This window comes from Etheostoma spectabile, unplaced genomic scaffold, assembly GCF_008692095.1.
Source record: "Etheostoma spectabile isolate EspeVRDwgs_2016 unplaced genomic scaffold, UIUC_Espe_1.0 scaffold310, whole genome shotgun sequence".
NCBI classification, from domain to species: Eukaryota; Metazoa; Chordata; class Actinopteri; order Perciformes; family Percidae; genus Etheostoma; species Etheostoma spectabile.
The window spans coordinates 647,686-663,586 of record NW_022605582.1 but is presented as its reverse complement, the minus strand read 5'-3'; the positions used below and the strand labels follow the sequence as shown (position 1 = coordinate 663,586).

At 44.3% G+C, this 15,901-nt stretch overlaps 1 long non-coding RNA gene across 1 annotated transcript in view; it reads right to left on the bottom strand.

The window, feature by feature from the left end:
* Positions 1–1,138: 1,138 nt before the first annotated feature.
* The window catches only part of LOC116686071 (uncharacterized), a 15,393-nt gene continuing 630 nt past the window's right edge, over positions 1,139–15,901 (bottom strand). The window contains exons 2-3 of the long non-coding RNA XR_004331141.1: positions 6,230–6,232; positions 1,139–1,243 (exon numbers count right to left, since the gene is read on the bottom strand). This is a non-coding gene — a long non-coding RNA (uncharacterized LOC116686071). The remainder of the gene's footprint in view (positions 1,244–6,229; positions 6,233–15,901) is intronic.

Here is a 15,901-nt window from a genome sequence, read left to right as displayed (position 1 = left end):
ACCGGGGACTGTCCCCGGAAACCAGGGGACGTCCGGTCACCCGGCCTAATGTATGGTGCGGTGTAAAGGGCCGGAGATGGTGGTTTGGCTGTCAACCAACCAGTTTAAAGGAAACCTATTATGCTTTTCTGTACTTTCTGTCATATCTGTAATCTTACAATGTTGGATGTTCATGTTAAAAGTGGCCAAAGCTCCGAATAAAGAGGTAAACGGATTTAAAAGAAATCCCTGTAAGCCGAAAACTTCAGATTTCAAACGCTTTTTTTTCTACTCTTATCTCCACATGGCGTCATACGGAGCCGGGTTACTATATATGGTCGTCTGCTCCATGCAGCATGCTAACAACACTGTAGCTAATTTAGCAGCACTGCTAACATAGCTACATGCTAATGCCAGTGAAAGCTGTAATCTTGGCCACTGATGTTCTTGTTTTATCCCAGATTTTGGATCACATCCTGCTGGAGCATGTCCGGTTGGGTCATATTTGGTATAGAAGCTATATATGCTATATGTTATATTATTTGTTGTGGTGTTTAACCCTTGTGTCGTGCTCCCGGGTCAAAAACAAGACAAACATTTGACATTCTTGTCCCTTTTTCAGACTTTTTTTTTTAACACCACCTTACTAGTTTTACACTACGTTTTGGAATTCATGGTCAGTAACCCTCATTTGCATAGAATTATACCTTATATTTGAGTTAAAAAAGCAGAAATTATGAATTATTTTGACTGATAGTTAAGATCAGAGGAATGAAAGTGATCAGTTGTATTTATAAAGAGCGTTGGAAGGAATCCAATCCATGTTTTTGTGGTAATTTGGCTAAAAAGAAACTCATATTTCAGATATAGACATTTATTAAAGGGGTCAGATTTGACCCGAGGACAACAGGAGGGTTAAGTGTCACCATATACTCCAGCAATGGACTGTACATTCTGTAGGTAGCGACAGCAAAACCCAGATTTGGAGAATCCGGAGATCTGGAAACGCTGACCAATCAGAGCAGACTTGCCTTTTTTGGGGGGTGTCAAAAAGTGAGACATCAAATCATCATCATTGGACACGCCTCCGCATGAGATGAGACCGCATGAGACGGGACGGATGACATGGGACGCTCCAGGCTGCAGCCATATACTCTTGCAAAAAGTGGACCTTTTTACAGTTTTTCCCTCATTTTGAATTTAATTATGAGGTTCAAAAACTTCATTTTGGGGACTTTTTATGCACTTATTTGTGCTGGATTAGCTTGTTGAGCACGCTTTTTGATAATATTTACTAAAATGTCAGATGCTGGCAGATATTTTTATATTTTTACACCTTTTTATAGTCCAAACGCACGCACCCATCAAACATTGTGCATAAATTGTTACACATTCACACAAGTGGTGCTTTTAACCAGATTGGGGGTTTGGGTTAGATCCTTTTTATTTGAGGGGGATTCATGTTGTTGTCATGACACATGAACTGTAACCATAACCATAACTTGTCATGACACTTGCTAAAAGTGTTATGTCATAAATGTTTATGACTTCTTTATAATCTCTATGGCATGTTCATGACAGTGTCATGTCATGTCCCTCTTTTGTAGAGACCTGAGTAAAAATGTAACCGTCACTTGTTTATTACAACAACAAACAACTAGTAACAAAATAAACAGACTTCAACTATGGACCTTTGGCAGCGAGGCGGGGGGGTCCTGGTCCTTTTGAACCCCCCCCGTCTACAGGCCTGAACTACCCATTCATCAATCAATCATTCCATCATTTTAAAACCTCTTCAGTGTCCCCATGTGCAATGAAAGCATCTGTAACAGAAAAACGAGTAAGGTGCTGGCTCTTTAACGACTCCTTCACTTACAGTGGGGGGGGGGGGGTTGTGAAAACACCGATGCGTTTCATAAAGAAATTTCACACTTATTCATTGGAAATCCTGGTCAACAAAGCGCTTTATTATCAAAGTATACATAAGGTTAAGTTAAAAAGGCAAAATAGGGGAATATTTGGACTAATAGGTTTAGGATCGAGGACGTTGATGATCTCTATGGTAAGATGTCGAAGTTGAAGTCCGGATACTGTTTTGAAATCATACAACAAAAAAAATTCAAATGCGTAAGATTAAATAAAACCAACCAAATATTCCATGCAGTATCCTTTATACACCTGAAGACACATGGATCATCCATGTATTTTTTGGGCATTTGTTGAAAGAAATCCATATTTTTTTATGTAAAGCCTATAGAATCGGTCAGTTTGACCCGAGGACGACACATGGTTAGACCGGGTTCCTTCTTCCAAATCCACTAAGTTTTCTCTTACTTGGCATAAAAAAGTTACACCCAGTGAACGTGTAGACGGTTAGACGTGTAGACGGGCGGGTTGGGGGGTGTGTAAACTTACACACTAACACTCTCACTCCGCATGGCCAACCAGTCGTCGTGTTACATCTCTGAGGGTTATGTGTTGTTTCATGTACACTGAGCGCATGAGGCAGCGGTGGCAGTGAAGATATGTTGCTAATGGGAAACATCGTGGCACGTCTCTTGCAGTGGTGCTCCTTGCAGTTTCATCACATCGCAGCAATGATCGACATATATCGTCATGTGGGTGGCGAGAGTATAAAAAAAAAAACAAACAGGGATCCGATCGCCTTAAATTGACGTCAGGAGTCCAAGCGGACAGTGTCATGCACTTCCTGTATGGTTTCAAAAATAAAAAGAGAGTTCCAGTTATCAGAGAGTCAGTGTTGTGTGGGGGGCGGTGGATTTATGTCAGCCATGCCAAGGGGGTAAGGTTGTGTTGCTCACAAGTTTGGGGGGGGGGGGGTCGCGTTATGTCGGATTGAGATATGATCTTCCCAAGGCCACCCGGTCTGCTTGGACTATCGCTGAACGTCTGTCGTGACGTACGGCTTTTCTACTTTTTTATTTAACCTTTATTTAACACAGTAAGTCCTTGAGATTGAATCTCATCCCATCCGAGGGAGACCCCGCCAAGAGGCACACCGCTTACATATAAACCGAAATACCGCAGAGTCCAGAATCACACATAGAGAAAGGATAGGTAACTGTGTCCAGGTGCATCTTTGAGCTACATGGCATTTCAACATGGCATTCAAAATCATTTATGGGGCAGCGATACCTTTAGATGGCGCAAGATTTGCAGTATTCCAGGACCAGGAGCAAAAGTAAGAGAAGGCTTCGTCCACCAGCTCAGATAAAACCCTTGGAGCGCGGGTAAGAGCGCCACTTTTTTTCTGGTGGACCGGAGATGCAAACGGCCAAGTTGGCTTTGAGTAGAATTGAGGCTTAGCACATCGTGATTGGCCCGCCAGAGATTGTTGCCAGGAACATGAAGGACTATACACCCCTAAAACCGGTACGGTGTCCTGAAGGAAAAGGAAAACTGAGCAGAAGTACGATAGGAGTGACGGAGCTAAGCTCCAGTCTGGTCTGGGGTCGTCTCTCCAAAAATCTAAGGCCACAAATGAATGAAGCTCCCCAGGTGGGATGTGGTAGTTTTATATACTCATCTGTATGGTCCGCACAAGGGTCCCAGTGGAACGGGCTGAGTTGAACTGGACACAATATTATTAGGGCTGATTTGGTGAAGGTGTCTAGTGTAACTTGTATGGTATGTACACTATGTATATTTGTGAAACAAGACTAGCTATCTATCTATCTATCTATATCTTCTATCTAGCTATCACTATCGTGTCTTGAGAAAGTTACACACCCATGCTTAAGTTGAATAAAAGAGGAATGAAATCATTGCATCACAAAGAAATTGGTTCCTTAAAAGGTGGATTTTCCTAGTTTTTTAATTTTAAAGGCAGTTAGATCAATTATCCAAAATGTTTTTTATTCCTTTTTAATCAACTTAGCCTGGAGTGTGAACTTTCTCAAGCCGCTTACTGTTGAAATGTACTTTTATCCATCCACCATCCATCCACCCATCATCCTCCATCCATCCTCCCTCACACCCACACATCCAGTCACCCATCCATCCCACCTCCCAACCACCACGCATCCACACAACTCCCTCCAAGCCTCCACCCATCCACCACCCATAATCCACATCCTCCAGCCCCCATCCACCCAACCATCCACCCCATCCATCCATCCACGCCAATCACCCAAACCATCCACATCCCATCATCCACCATCCATCCAAACCATAACCCCACATCATCCATCCACTCCATCCAATCGTCAAACCATCCCCCACACCATCCACCCATCTCATCCATCCAAACCACACCACACCACCAAACCATCCACCCAATCACTCCATCCATCCCAAAACCACCAGCGCACCCACGCCATCAACCTGCATCCACCCAAACCACCATCAACCCAGCCATCCTCCATCCACCAAACCTACAACCACCATCCACCACAAACCACCACCCATACCATCCACCATCCCTTAGTTTCAGATGTTCTTTGGACTCCATACTCTTGTTACCATTGTTTCATTGCAGATTGATTATTTCCGCCGGCCTCGTACAGTTAGTAAACGCAAAACAAACTGTATCCGTGCCACTCCCACCTGTCTTAATTTCCTAACTTTCTCACTGTTGTGTTGAAAAGCAGAAAGCTCCACAGTAGACTTAGACTTGAGACTGAAGTCTAGACTGTGTGGAGCTTCTGCTGTCTAACTCAATAAGATGTTTTGACATTAGTTTCCAGGATTTCCAGAATTTGCTGAGTTTCCGGCCCTTTCCCCTCCTTTGGTCTCTGGTTGATGTTCGAACACCCTGGTGGATATCGGAGGACAATTGTTACCTGGGCCTAGATCTCTGGGGTAAATCCCAAAACTAACACTATGGCCGTGGCTCCCATTCCCGGTCCTTCTCCCCCCACAGCTGATTGGCCATGGCCACCCTGTTATGTGTGGTGCCCTACACTGTCCACAACTCCTCCTGTCTTCAGCGGAGTGTGTAATCGATGCATTGCTGGGTATTACGACTGAGGGAGTGTCGAGCGGGGGGAGAGGCAGTGGTGTGGAGGGAGTGGAGGAGGGAGGGGAAAGGCAGAGAGGTGGTTAGGGTGTAGGAAATATCCGACGATGCCATCATATTTAGTGACAACAACGCCTCAGAAAGTTCTCTGGAAAAAGCGCTTTTCGAGCAGTGCCGGTGTTGAGGTCTCTTCCTGGATTCTTTCCTTTTGGTTGTGATCCTGCACAGACTCACAGAAAATATCTGTACCCTGACCCCGTAATCAGGGGTTACAACTCCTCCCTCACTGCAGGCTACAGTCTACCTTGAGTCGGAGTCCAAGACACGGACTAGCCTAGTCCAAGAGAAGACGAAGTCCAACGCTCATGTGATGTGGCTGTCACGTCTGACAACACATCACAGGGCGTTCACACACACCGGCATGTGCGTGCGGTGTAACCAGGAAGCAGATTGTCTGAACGTACTCGCGTTTTGAAGAATCACGGATGTTTAGAGTGTGCTGGAATACTTTCTCCATTTTTATATTAGTTGTTTGGCCCTCAGACGACGTCCTCATTTTAGTTTTATCCCTAACTTGTTAAGATTTCAGGTTTACCGCTACCCAGAGAATCTGCGGTTAAAACCAGGATGCAGAGTTAATAAAAACACAGAAAATACTTTAGAAAAAAACCCACAATGGTGAAAAAGTACAAGCAGGGATTTCTTATCTTGGAGCGAGGACGAGGTGGAACTGTTACTGAAAGGTCGGAAGCTCCTGACCGATAAGACGACTGGACGAGCGTCCGCGTCTCCAAATGTCTCCGTTGTGTCCGTCACACTACAAAGCAACCCACGAGTTTTGACCCAAATGGGGTCAGCAGGTGTTTTCCAAAAGCAGACAACGTTAAGCGCTAGCTGGTGAACATAATGACCAATAAAAAGCTTTTGTTGTAGACCAAAAAGGCTAAAAGAAGAGGGATACTTACATCTTCGCGGGTCCGAAAACACAATCAGAAGTCAGTGGTGTGAAAGGAATGTGCTCCATGTCTGCTAGATGTTGTAAACTTTTCGTACATTGCCAATAATGTGTACAGTTACTTGTTTCGCACACAAGAGGGCCAAGCAGTCGGTTTTTAGGGGACTCAGGACCCGCAGCAGTGTGACGCGAGGGATAAGCAGTGCAAGATATTGGTATTGAACCAAAAAGTAGTAGGTAGAGTCTGAAAAAAATCCAATTTGTTAATTTTCCCTTTCCAACTGGATTTTCCCTTTAAATCAGTGATCTCCTCAGACTCTCTGCACCTTCTAATCTCCAACTGGCCTGTTGATTACAACTGGCTCCTATATAATATATACATTATTATATATATAGATATATATAATATTGGGATAATCAGACGCATGGACTTCCTCATTCTCATAACGCGAAATGAGCATCCGGTGTGTAGCCTGTGCTTGGTCAGCACATGCAAGCACAGCAGAGCCATGCACACACTCAAAGGTAGAGTGATGAGTGCAGATGTGGGTAAAGAGGGAGATAATGCAAAGAAGTTAATATTTTGAATGTAGGTGCAGGCATATGGCATACTACTGTCCTGCACAATGGGTATCGTTGGACCTGTAGTAGTCCCACTAGCAGGTGAAAGCTATACAGCAGTTGCAAATTCATCTGAAACTGTTAATAAATACATTGTTATATTTACTCTTTTTTTTGTTGTTTGCTTTATACTACCTTTCAGTAATTAGATGCTATTTGCAAATGTCTTTTTCACTGATCGCTTCCCTTATCTTATTTTTTGCCAGCTAATGACCCAATATGCCCACAGGATCATTAAAGTTTCTCTAATCTGAACCTAATCTAACTAGCACCCGCTAGGATAAGTGTATCCACGATAGAAAGGGCTAACCCCACACCCCCACAACACACTCCCGTAAACATGACCACTACTCCAGGGAAACTCTCACGCACGCATCATATGTCTTCAAGATTCTGCTACCTATTTTTTCCCCTTTTGTTCCCCCCCCCCCCCCCCACCTCTACCCTTCCCCCCCCTACATATAGCTAAGAAAACAATGCCCAGTATTCATATCTATTCACTATTTACTACTGTATCACCACATCGACGCTGCTGTATGAGAGCGTTCAGCTCCTCGCAGGGAGGAGGTCTAGGGTGGGATTTGGGTCCCGAAACCAGGGGACTCAAGCGGGAGCGGAGTTCTATGTCCCAGGCGTTAGTGTCCCGGGGCGTGCTACTGAGGAGACTGGTGTTTTTATCTAGTGCACAATTTTTTTTATTCTTACATCGTTTTGGTTGTCTAAAAGCTAACGTCGTTCGCGGACAGTAACTTTATTAACCATATCTCTTTCCTATCTTAACCCTTGCGTGTCTTCAGGACAAAGTTGAAACTCTACATTTGTTGAACTGTTTTAGTTCGTGTTTTGAACTTTTTACTTAAGTTTTTGCCATTTGTCCTTTTTTGACGTTTTCAACACACAGAACACTGCCTATTAATTTAGTTTTACAGTTACTTTTGGATTTGTGTGCAATGAACCTCATTTATCGTTAAATGATACCTAAGGTGTTGAGTTAGAAAGCAAAAATTAAGGAATTATTGAGACTGAAATTAAAGGAAGGATGTTGATGATAATCACAGACGGAATATTAACTTTTACTCAATACTATTCAAAAACACTTCACATTTGTTTCAAATACTATTAAATAGACTAAGACCACAAATTAATGAAGTAGAGATTTTACTGGCAAAGGCTGTGAATCAATCATGTTATTTGGGAATTAAAACAACATTGCTAAACTGAGGACAACATAGACAACTGAGGACAACATGAGAACAACATGAAGAACAACATGAGTGACAACATGAGGATGGCAACATGAGTGACAAATGAGGACAACAATGAGACCAACATGGGGACAACATGGGAAAAAGAGCGACAACATGGGGACAAATGTGGGACAACAACGTGGTACAAATGGGGGCAACATGAGAGACACCATGAGGACAACATATGGCAACGATGAGGACAACGATTGAGGACAACATGAGGCAACATGAAGACAACATTGACAGGGACAACATACACTGGGGCCTGAGGACAACATGGACACATGGGCAACATGAGGGCAACATGAAGGACAACATTAGGCACAACATAGGACAACATGTAGGACCACATGAGGACACAGAGGTACACTAGGACACATGAGGACAACATGAGGTAACATGTTGTCGTAATCGGTAGACGCAGTACTGCTTGTAGTCCTTCTTCCAGACAACGCTAACATCAGTGAAGTGGGAATTCGTAGAATCATCTTGTGTTGTTGTGGTTTTTGATTTTGTTGGGTGGGGGGGGTGGGAGGGGGGGGGGGTTTTGGGGGGGGTGGGGTGGGGAGTTGTGGGGGGGTGGGGGGGGGGGGGTGTGGGGGGGGGGGGGGGGGGGGGGGGGGTAGGTGTGGGGGTGGGGGGTGGGTGGTGGGGGGGGGGGGGGGGGGGGGGTAGGGGGGGGGGGGGGGGGGGGGGGGGGGGGGGGGGGGGGGGGGGGGGGGGGGGGGGGGGGGGGGGGGCTAGGTAGGGGGGGGGGGGGGGGGGGGGGGGGGGGGGGGGGGACGTCTGAGGGTTGAGCGGCGGGGGGGGGGGGGGGGGACAGTTTCGAAAGCCCGTAATGGGGGAGCTGGGGCGTCGGGGGGGGGGGGGGGGGGGAATTGTGTGATACTAAAGGGTGGGGTGGGAGGGCTTCGTAGCGCTATCAACACCACCCTCCGGAAGGCGTGGATCAAAGTAGTAAGAATTGACCATGAGGATCAATGCCGCAGCACACGCAGACAGGGGAGTCTGATCATAGTGGGCCACTCTTCTTCATAACTTTAACAAATGGCCCCGAGGGACCGGGGACATTTCGCCTGTACAGACGGTAGTCACCGAACGAAGGGAATTGAGCTCTGGCGCTCTGACCACTCCTAACCCACCTGCCCACTCCTTTTGTCTCCTGTTCCTGCACCTTCCTCTCTCTCATCCGTTCTGCTCTTTCTGGCCACGTCTGTTCTTGCCCTGCCTAAAAGGAGTGAGTACGATCCGGGTGCTTTTTAAGATGCACATCGGGGGGCCAGTGGCCTCACTCCTTCTCAGCACATGACCTTTGCTGTCTCAACCGCTTAAGTCGGCCGCCACTCCACCTCCACGGCTCATCGTGCCACTGCAGCGGGGTGGAAAAAAGCTAAAGAGTCACCTTAGTCCATACAGCGCCGAGAGCCACGTAAACGAGAACGTGTTTTAATCTCTGGGGCGGACACAGTGTGTGCAAACGCTGCATAAGGATGTATGTAAGGACCCGTTTTCTTTCTCAACAAAATCGGGACTTTCAGCTATAGGCGGTATATTATACCCCCAAAACACGTCATGTTTTTAATTTTTTGCAAAACTTAAATCAAGGAAAGCTTAAGGGATTGAAGCCCCCCCCCCCCACCAACAAACTACCACTACACCCAGAGGGGAATTGTTTCAAGATAAAAGAGAATACTAATATTTCAAGATAAAGAAGTACAAACATTGAGGACAGCTTTTCCCGTTTGACATTGACTGCAGTATAAACGAATAGTCTGCAGTCCTCGGCAGCGATGAAACAGGCTCCAACGTAGTTATTATGATAATTGATCAGTTTATGTTTCAAAAGTGCTCGTTGTTGCCGCTGCAGACTCAATTAATATTCTAAGTGTCTGACATACATATTGAAAGGAGTTTAAGGAGGTGACCTTTTGGAAAGATTAAGATCCTTTTTAAAACATAAAAGCCGCGAATGCGTTGGCTACAAACCACCAGACTCCCATGTAATAATCACGATTTTGCATCGTAAAACACGGCTCTAAAACAGCTCTGAGCACGCTGGACTGCGTGGTGTTGGTGTGTGCGACTATACGGCTATGTTTGGACACGTATTTCCTTTCGTTCGTTCCAATTTTTGTGTCTGTTCAGTCACAGTGAAAACCGGGGACATTTTCCGGGGACAGATCCTCCGGGTGGACAGGTCACCAAAACAGGGGGACTGTCCCCGGAGAAACGCAGGGGACGTCCGGCACCCGGCTAAGTTTTATGGTGCGGGTGTAAACGGGCCGGGAATGTTGTTGGCTGCAACCACCATTAAAGGAAACCTATTATGCTTTTCTGTACTTTCTGTCATATCTGTAATCTACAATGTTGGATGTTCATGTTAAAAGTGGCCAAAGCTCCAATAAAGAGGTAACGTTATTAAAAGAAATCCCTGTAAGCCGAAAACTTCAGATTTCAAACGCTTTTTTTTCCTACTCTTATCTCCACATGGCGTCATAACGGAGCCGGTTACTATATATGTCGTCTGCCCATGCAGCATGCCTAACAACACTGTCCTAATTTAGCCACTGCTAACATAGCTACATGCTAAGCCAGTGAAAGCTGTATCTTGGCCACGTGATGTTCTTGTTTTATCCCGATTTTGATCACTCCTGCTGAGCAGTCCGGTTGGTCATATTTGGTAAGAAGCTATATATGCTATATGTTATATGAGTTGTTGTGGTTTAACCCTTGTGTCGTGCCCCGGGTCCAAAACAAACAAACTTTGACGATCTTTGTCCCTTTTCAGACTTTTTTTTTTACACACCTCCTTACTAGTTTTACACTCCGATTTTGGAATTCCATGGTCAGTAACCCGCATTTGCATAGACTTATACCTGATTTTAGTTAAAAGAAGCAGAAATTATGAATTATTTGACTGATATTAAGATCAAGGAATGAACGTGATCATTTATTATAAGACGTTTGGAAGGAATCCATCCTGTTTTTTTGTGGAATTTGGCTAAAAGAAACTCATTTTCAATAATAGACATTATTAAGGGGGGTCAGATTGACCCGAGGACAACAGGAGGTTAGATGTCCCATGTACTCCGCATGGGCTGTACATTCTGTAGGTAGCGACAGCAACCAGGATTTAGAATCCGGAGATCTGGAACGCTGACCATCAGAGGCAACTTGACCTTTTTTGGGGGTGTGTCAAAAGTGAGACATCAAATCTCATCATTGACCGCCTCCGATGAGATGAGACCCAATACGGGACGATGCATGGGACGGCTCCAGGCTGCAGCCTAATACTCTTGCAAAAAGTGACCTTTTTACAGTTTTTCCCTCATTTTGATTTAATTATGAGGTTCAAAAACTTCATTTTGGGGACTTTTTAATGCACTTATTTGTGCTGATAGCTTGTTTAGCACGCTTTTTGATAATTTGTACTAAAATGTCAGATGCTTGCCAGATATTTTTATATTTTTACACCTTTTTAGTCCCAAACGCAACGTGTGACGCCCACCATGTGTGGTCTATGTATTTTAATTTTGGATGTTTTGCAATAGTAAGTATATGATGTATATTGTTTTATGAGCGCCTCAGTTTTTACGCTGGTGTAAATTTTTTTGTACGTTTTATACCAAAGTTCACCACAAGGGGGCCGTCGCCTCCCAGGGACGGCATATGTGATTCTAAGCCTCTGTCTTCAGTCTGGCAGAACGAGAGAAGGAAACCAACTACATGTTTGCCGTCTCATCTTTTCCTGTTCTTTTTCAGGTTAGTTGCAGATAAAAAACACACATTTGTGGCCGAAATAAGGTCCAACACTTGATAGAATGCTTTTCCGTGTTTGAAACTGGGGAAAGAGTGTAATTATGATTGTTTAGAGAAACACAAAGTACGTGGTCGAATGCTAACCTAAAAGGCCGTAGCTAGTGCACTCCCTGACCTGTCAAGTGGGTAATATTGTCCCGTTTTGAGGCTCCTTTGTTATTTCAAGTATATGTTAATGTTTTCAAGCTAGTGGTTTTGAAAGATGGAAGATGTATTGAGTTAACTGTTATCTGTGTAATATCTCACGCCAGCTGTACCATTTTGTTAACATAATTAACAGCATCTTTGCTAATCTGTTAGCGCCCAACTTGCGTGTTAGGATCTAGTGGCAACGAGTAACGTTGTGTTATCTAGCTTAGTACAGCTTATCAATCTGTAAGCAGCAGACAAGAGAAACTGAGTTTGGAGTTATGTGTGATGACCTAACTTAAAGATGTTCTGTTGAGAGAATTGTGAAATTGAGAATACATTAGAAGACATGTTTTATGTGAAAAATAAAAGTCGGCAGAAGCAGAGAAGAACACACTACATGTGCCGGGTCTCATCATTTTCCTGTTCTTTTCAGAACAACATTTTAATCTGACCACAGGCCTCACGCCCGGGGCCTGTTACACACGCACACCATCAAACATTGTGCATAATTGTTACACATTCACACAGTGCTTTTAACCAGTTGGGGGTTTGGGTTAGATCCTTTTATTTGAGGGATTCATGTTGTAGTATGACACATGAACTGTAACCATAACCAACTTGTCATGACACTTGCTAAAAGTGTTTGTCTAAATGTTTAGAACTTCTTTAGTAATCTCTATGGCGTTCATGACAGTGTCATGTCATTTCCCTCTTTTTGTAGAGACCTGAGTAAAAATGTAACCGTCACTTGTTTTATTACAACAACAAACAACTAGTAACAAATAAACAGACTTCAACTATGGACCCTTTGGCAGCAGGCGGGGGGTCCTGGTCCTTTTGAACCCCCCCCCGTCCTACAGCCTGACATACCCATCTCAATCAATCATTCCTCATTAAAACCTCTTCAGTGTCCCCATGTGCATGAAAGCATCTGTAACAAAAAAACGAGGTAAGGTGCTGCTCTTTAACGACTCCTTCCACTTACAGTGGGGGGGGGGGGGGCGACCCTGGCTCCTGAACCCTTACTGACCTAAAGATGCAGTGACACAAAAAGCTCAAAGATATTAATATTGATTTTTGTTTCTAATCCTATATAAATTGCCTGAACTCCCAACGGTAGTTTTCACACTCAGTAAAAGACGGGGGGGGGGGGGTAAGAAGTCTGGATTGGCGTTACCCTCTATTTCATGTAGGGGGGAGGTGCCGGCGTAGGGGTGATGGGCAGGGGGGGGGGTGTTGCGATCCGATACGTTCTTGGCTCCAGCCTTGACCTGGCTCGCACCATTACTCCCTGCTGCTGATGACACTGATCCCTCTCTAATCTTTCTTCTCCTGGAGCGGACCATGGCAGTGCCTTCTTCTCCGCCGCTGCCCATTGTATTCTCCTCCCTTCCTCCCCCCCCCCATGTAATTTACACACCCGTCCCTCCTTGCCCGATCTACCTTCTTCTTTTTACTACCCCATCCTGATCCCTCGCTCCATCTCTCTTCCCGGGCACGGAAGGAACACTTTGAAGCTCTCTCTCCTAAAAACAAGAATAAATCCCTCTTTTAAATGTTCTCTCTTTGTCCTTTGCACACACTCAGCACAAAGACCCTTAACAAGTCATTCACAACGAGTGCCTCGGCCGGGGCGGTCGGTCCGAATTAAGAAGTTGGCCACTGGTGATCAATAATGTAAATAAACAGTAAGCATTAATTCACCGAGAGAGGCGGAGACGGAAGCAGATTGCTTCCTCGTGGCAACGCTCACAGAACGAAATACAGGACAGCTTGGCCAAAAGAGAGCAGAGTGACTGTTCAACTACATGGGTGTGTGTGTGTGGTGTTGTTGGTGTGTTGTGTGTGTGTGTGTGTGTTTGTGTGTGTGTGTGTGGGGGTGGTCTTGTGTGTGTGGGTGTGTCTGTTTAACTCCATGTGGTTATGATTTTAGAAAATCACAAAGTAGCACGCACTCAATCCCACAAAGATGTCCAGACTTATGTTGTAGATTTGTCTGTCATGAGAGCACACCACACACACACACACACACACACACACCACACACACCACACACACACACACCACACACAAACACACACACACCACACCGCTGTATATACAGCTTTCATGCTACATGCCGCCCAAAGTGGTTGACAGAACAGAATTAGACTTTTCTAGTCGTAACGACTACCTTAAGCGCTTTTACTGGACCTTCACACACATTCACCACCTTTCCACAACACATGTACAAGGTGCCACCTGCTCATCAGATACACTCTGATGGCACAGCAGTGGGGGCAACTCAGGGTTCATTGGGTTTCTCAAGGCACATCGACAGGGGACTGGAGGGCCAGGGATCAAACTACTACCAACCTTCTGATTGACAGGCGACCGCTGAGAACACCGCCGCCCCAAAACATGAAAACTAAACGGGTAACAACAAAAAATGTATACAAAAGTCAATGCCTAACTCTAAATTATACAGCCAGATCAAAAGATAGGTCTTATATTTACTCAGACACACACACACACACACACACAACACACACACACACACACACACACACACACACACACACACACACACACACAACCCACACACACCCCTGCAGGGGGCAGCAGTGACCAGTCTCCCAGCTCCTCGGTGCATCTGCATTACCTTTTTAATCCCCTCCACATGCCAACAGACAAACAAACACTCCTCTGGGGATGCGGGCCAATAAAATGATCTTATTAACCTCCCCCCCCCACACACACACACACACACACACACACACACACACACACACACACACACACACACACACACACACACACACACACACACACCCTGGCTCACTTAAGTAAAAGTACTAACGCCCACACGAGATACTCTGTGTGTTTACTGGTCCATCATCTCACTGGCCTGGAGGCCGTTACGTGGTCAGCTAGAAATAACTATTAACTAAAGTAACTAGTAACTAAAGTAACTAGTAACTAAGCTGTAACAGATGAAGGTATTGGAGTAACTAAGAGTAACTAGTAACTAAAGCTGTAACATGAATGTAGTGGAGTCACAAGTACTAGTAACTCAAGCTGTCAGATGAATGTAGTGGAGTAACTAAAGTACTAGTAACTAGAGTAACTAGTAACTAAAGCTGTAACAATGAATGTAGTGGAGTACTAAAGTAACTGATACTAGAGTAACTAGTAACTAAAGCTGCAGATGAATGTAGTGGGTAACTAAAGTAACTAGTAACTAGAGTAACTAGTAACTAAAGCTGTCAGATGAATGTATGGTAACTAAAGTAACTGTAACTAGAGTACTATACTAAAGCTGTCAGATGTAATGGAGTAACTAAATATACTGAGTAACGTATCAGTACAAACTAGGTAACTAAAGCTGTCTGATGAATGTAGTGGAGTAACTAAAGTAACTAGTAACTACAGTACTAGTAACTAAAGCTGTCTGATGAATGTAGTGGAGTAACTAAAGACTAGTCTAAAGTAACTAGTAACTAAAGCTGTAACAGATGAATGTATGGATTAAACTACGTACTAGTAACTAAAGCGGTCAGATGAATGAGTGGAGTAACTAAAGTAACTAGTAACTGAGTAGACTAGTAACTACAAGCTGTCAGATAATGTAGTGGAGTAACTAAAGTAACTAGTAACTAAAGAACTAGTAACTAAAGTAACTAGTAACTAAAGCTGTCTGATGATGTAGTGGAGTACTAAAGTAGCTAGTACTAAAGTAAACTAGTACTAAGCTGTAACAGATGATAGTGGAGTAACTAAAGTACTATAACTAAAGCTGTCAGATGAATAGTGGTAACTAAATTAACTTAGTAACTAGAGTAATAACTAGTAACTACTAACGCTGTCAGATGAATGAGTGGAGTAACTAAAGTACTAGTAACTACAGAGTAACTAGTAACTAAAGCTGTCAGACGAATGTAGTTGAGTAACTAAGTAACTAGTAACTAGAGTAACTAGTACCTAAAGCTGTCAGACGAATGTGGGAGTAACTAAAGTAACTAGTAACTAGAGTAACTAGTAACTAAAGTCGTGCAGATGAATTAGGGAGACCTAAAGTACTAGTAACTAGAGAACTAGTAACTAAGCTGCCAGAACGAATGTAGTGGAGTAACGTAAAGTAACTAGTAACTAAGTAACTGTAACTAAAGCTGTCAGACTAATGTAGTGGAG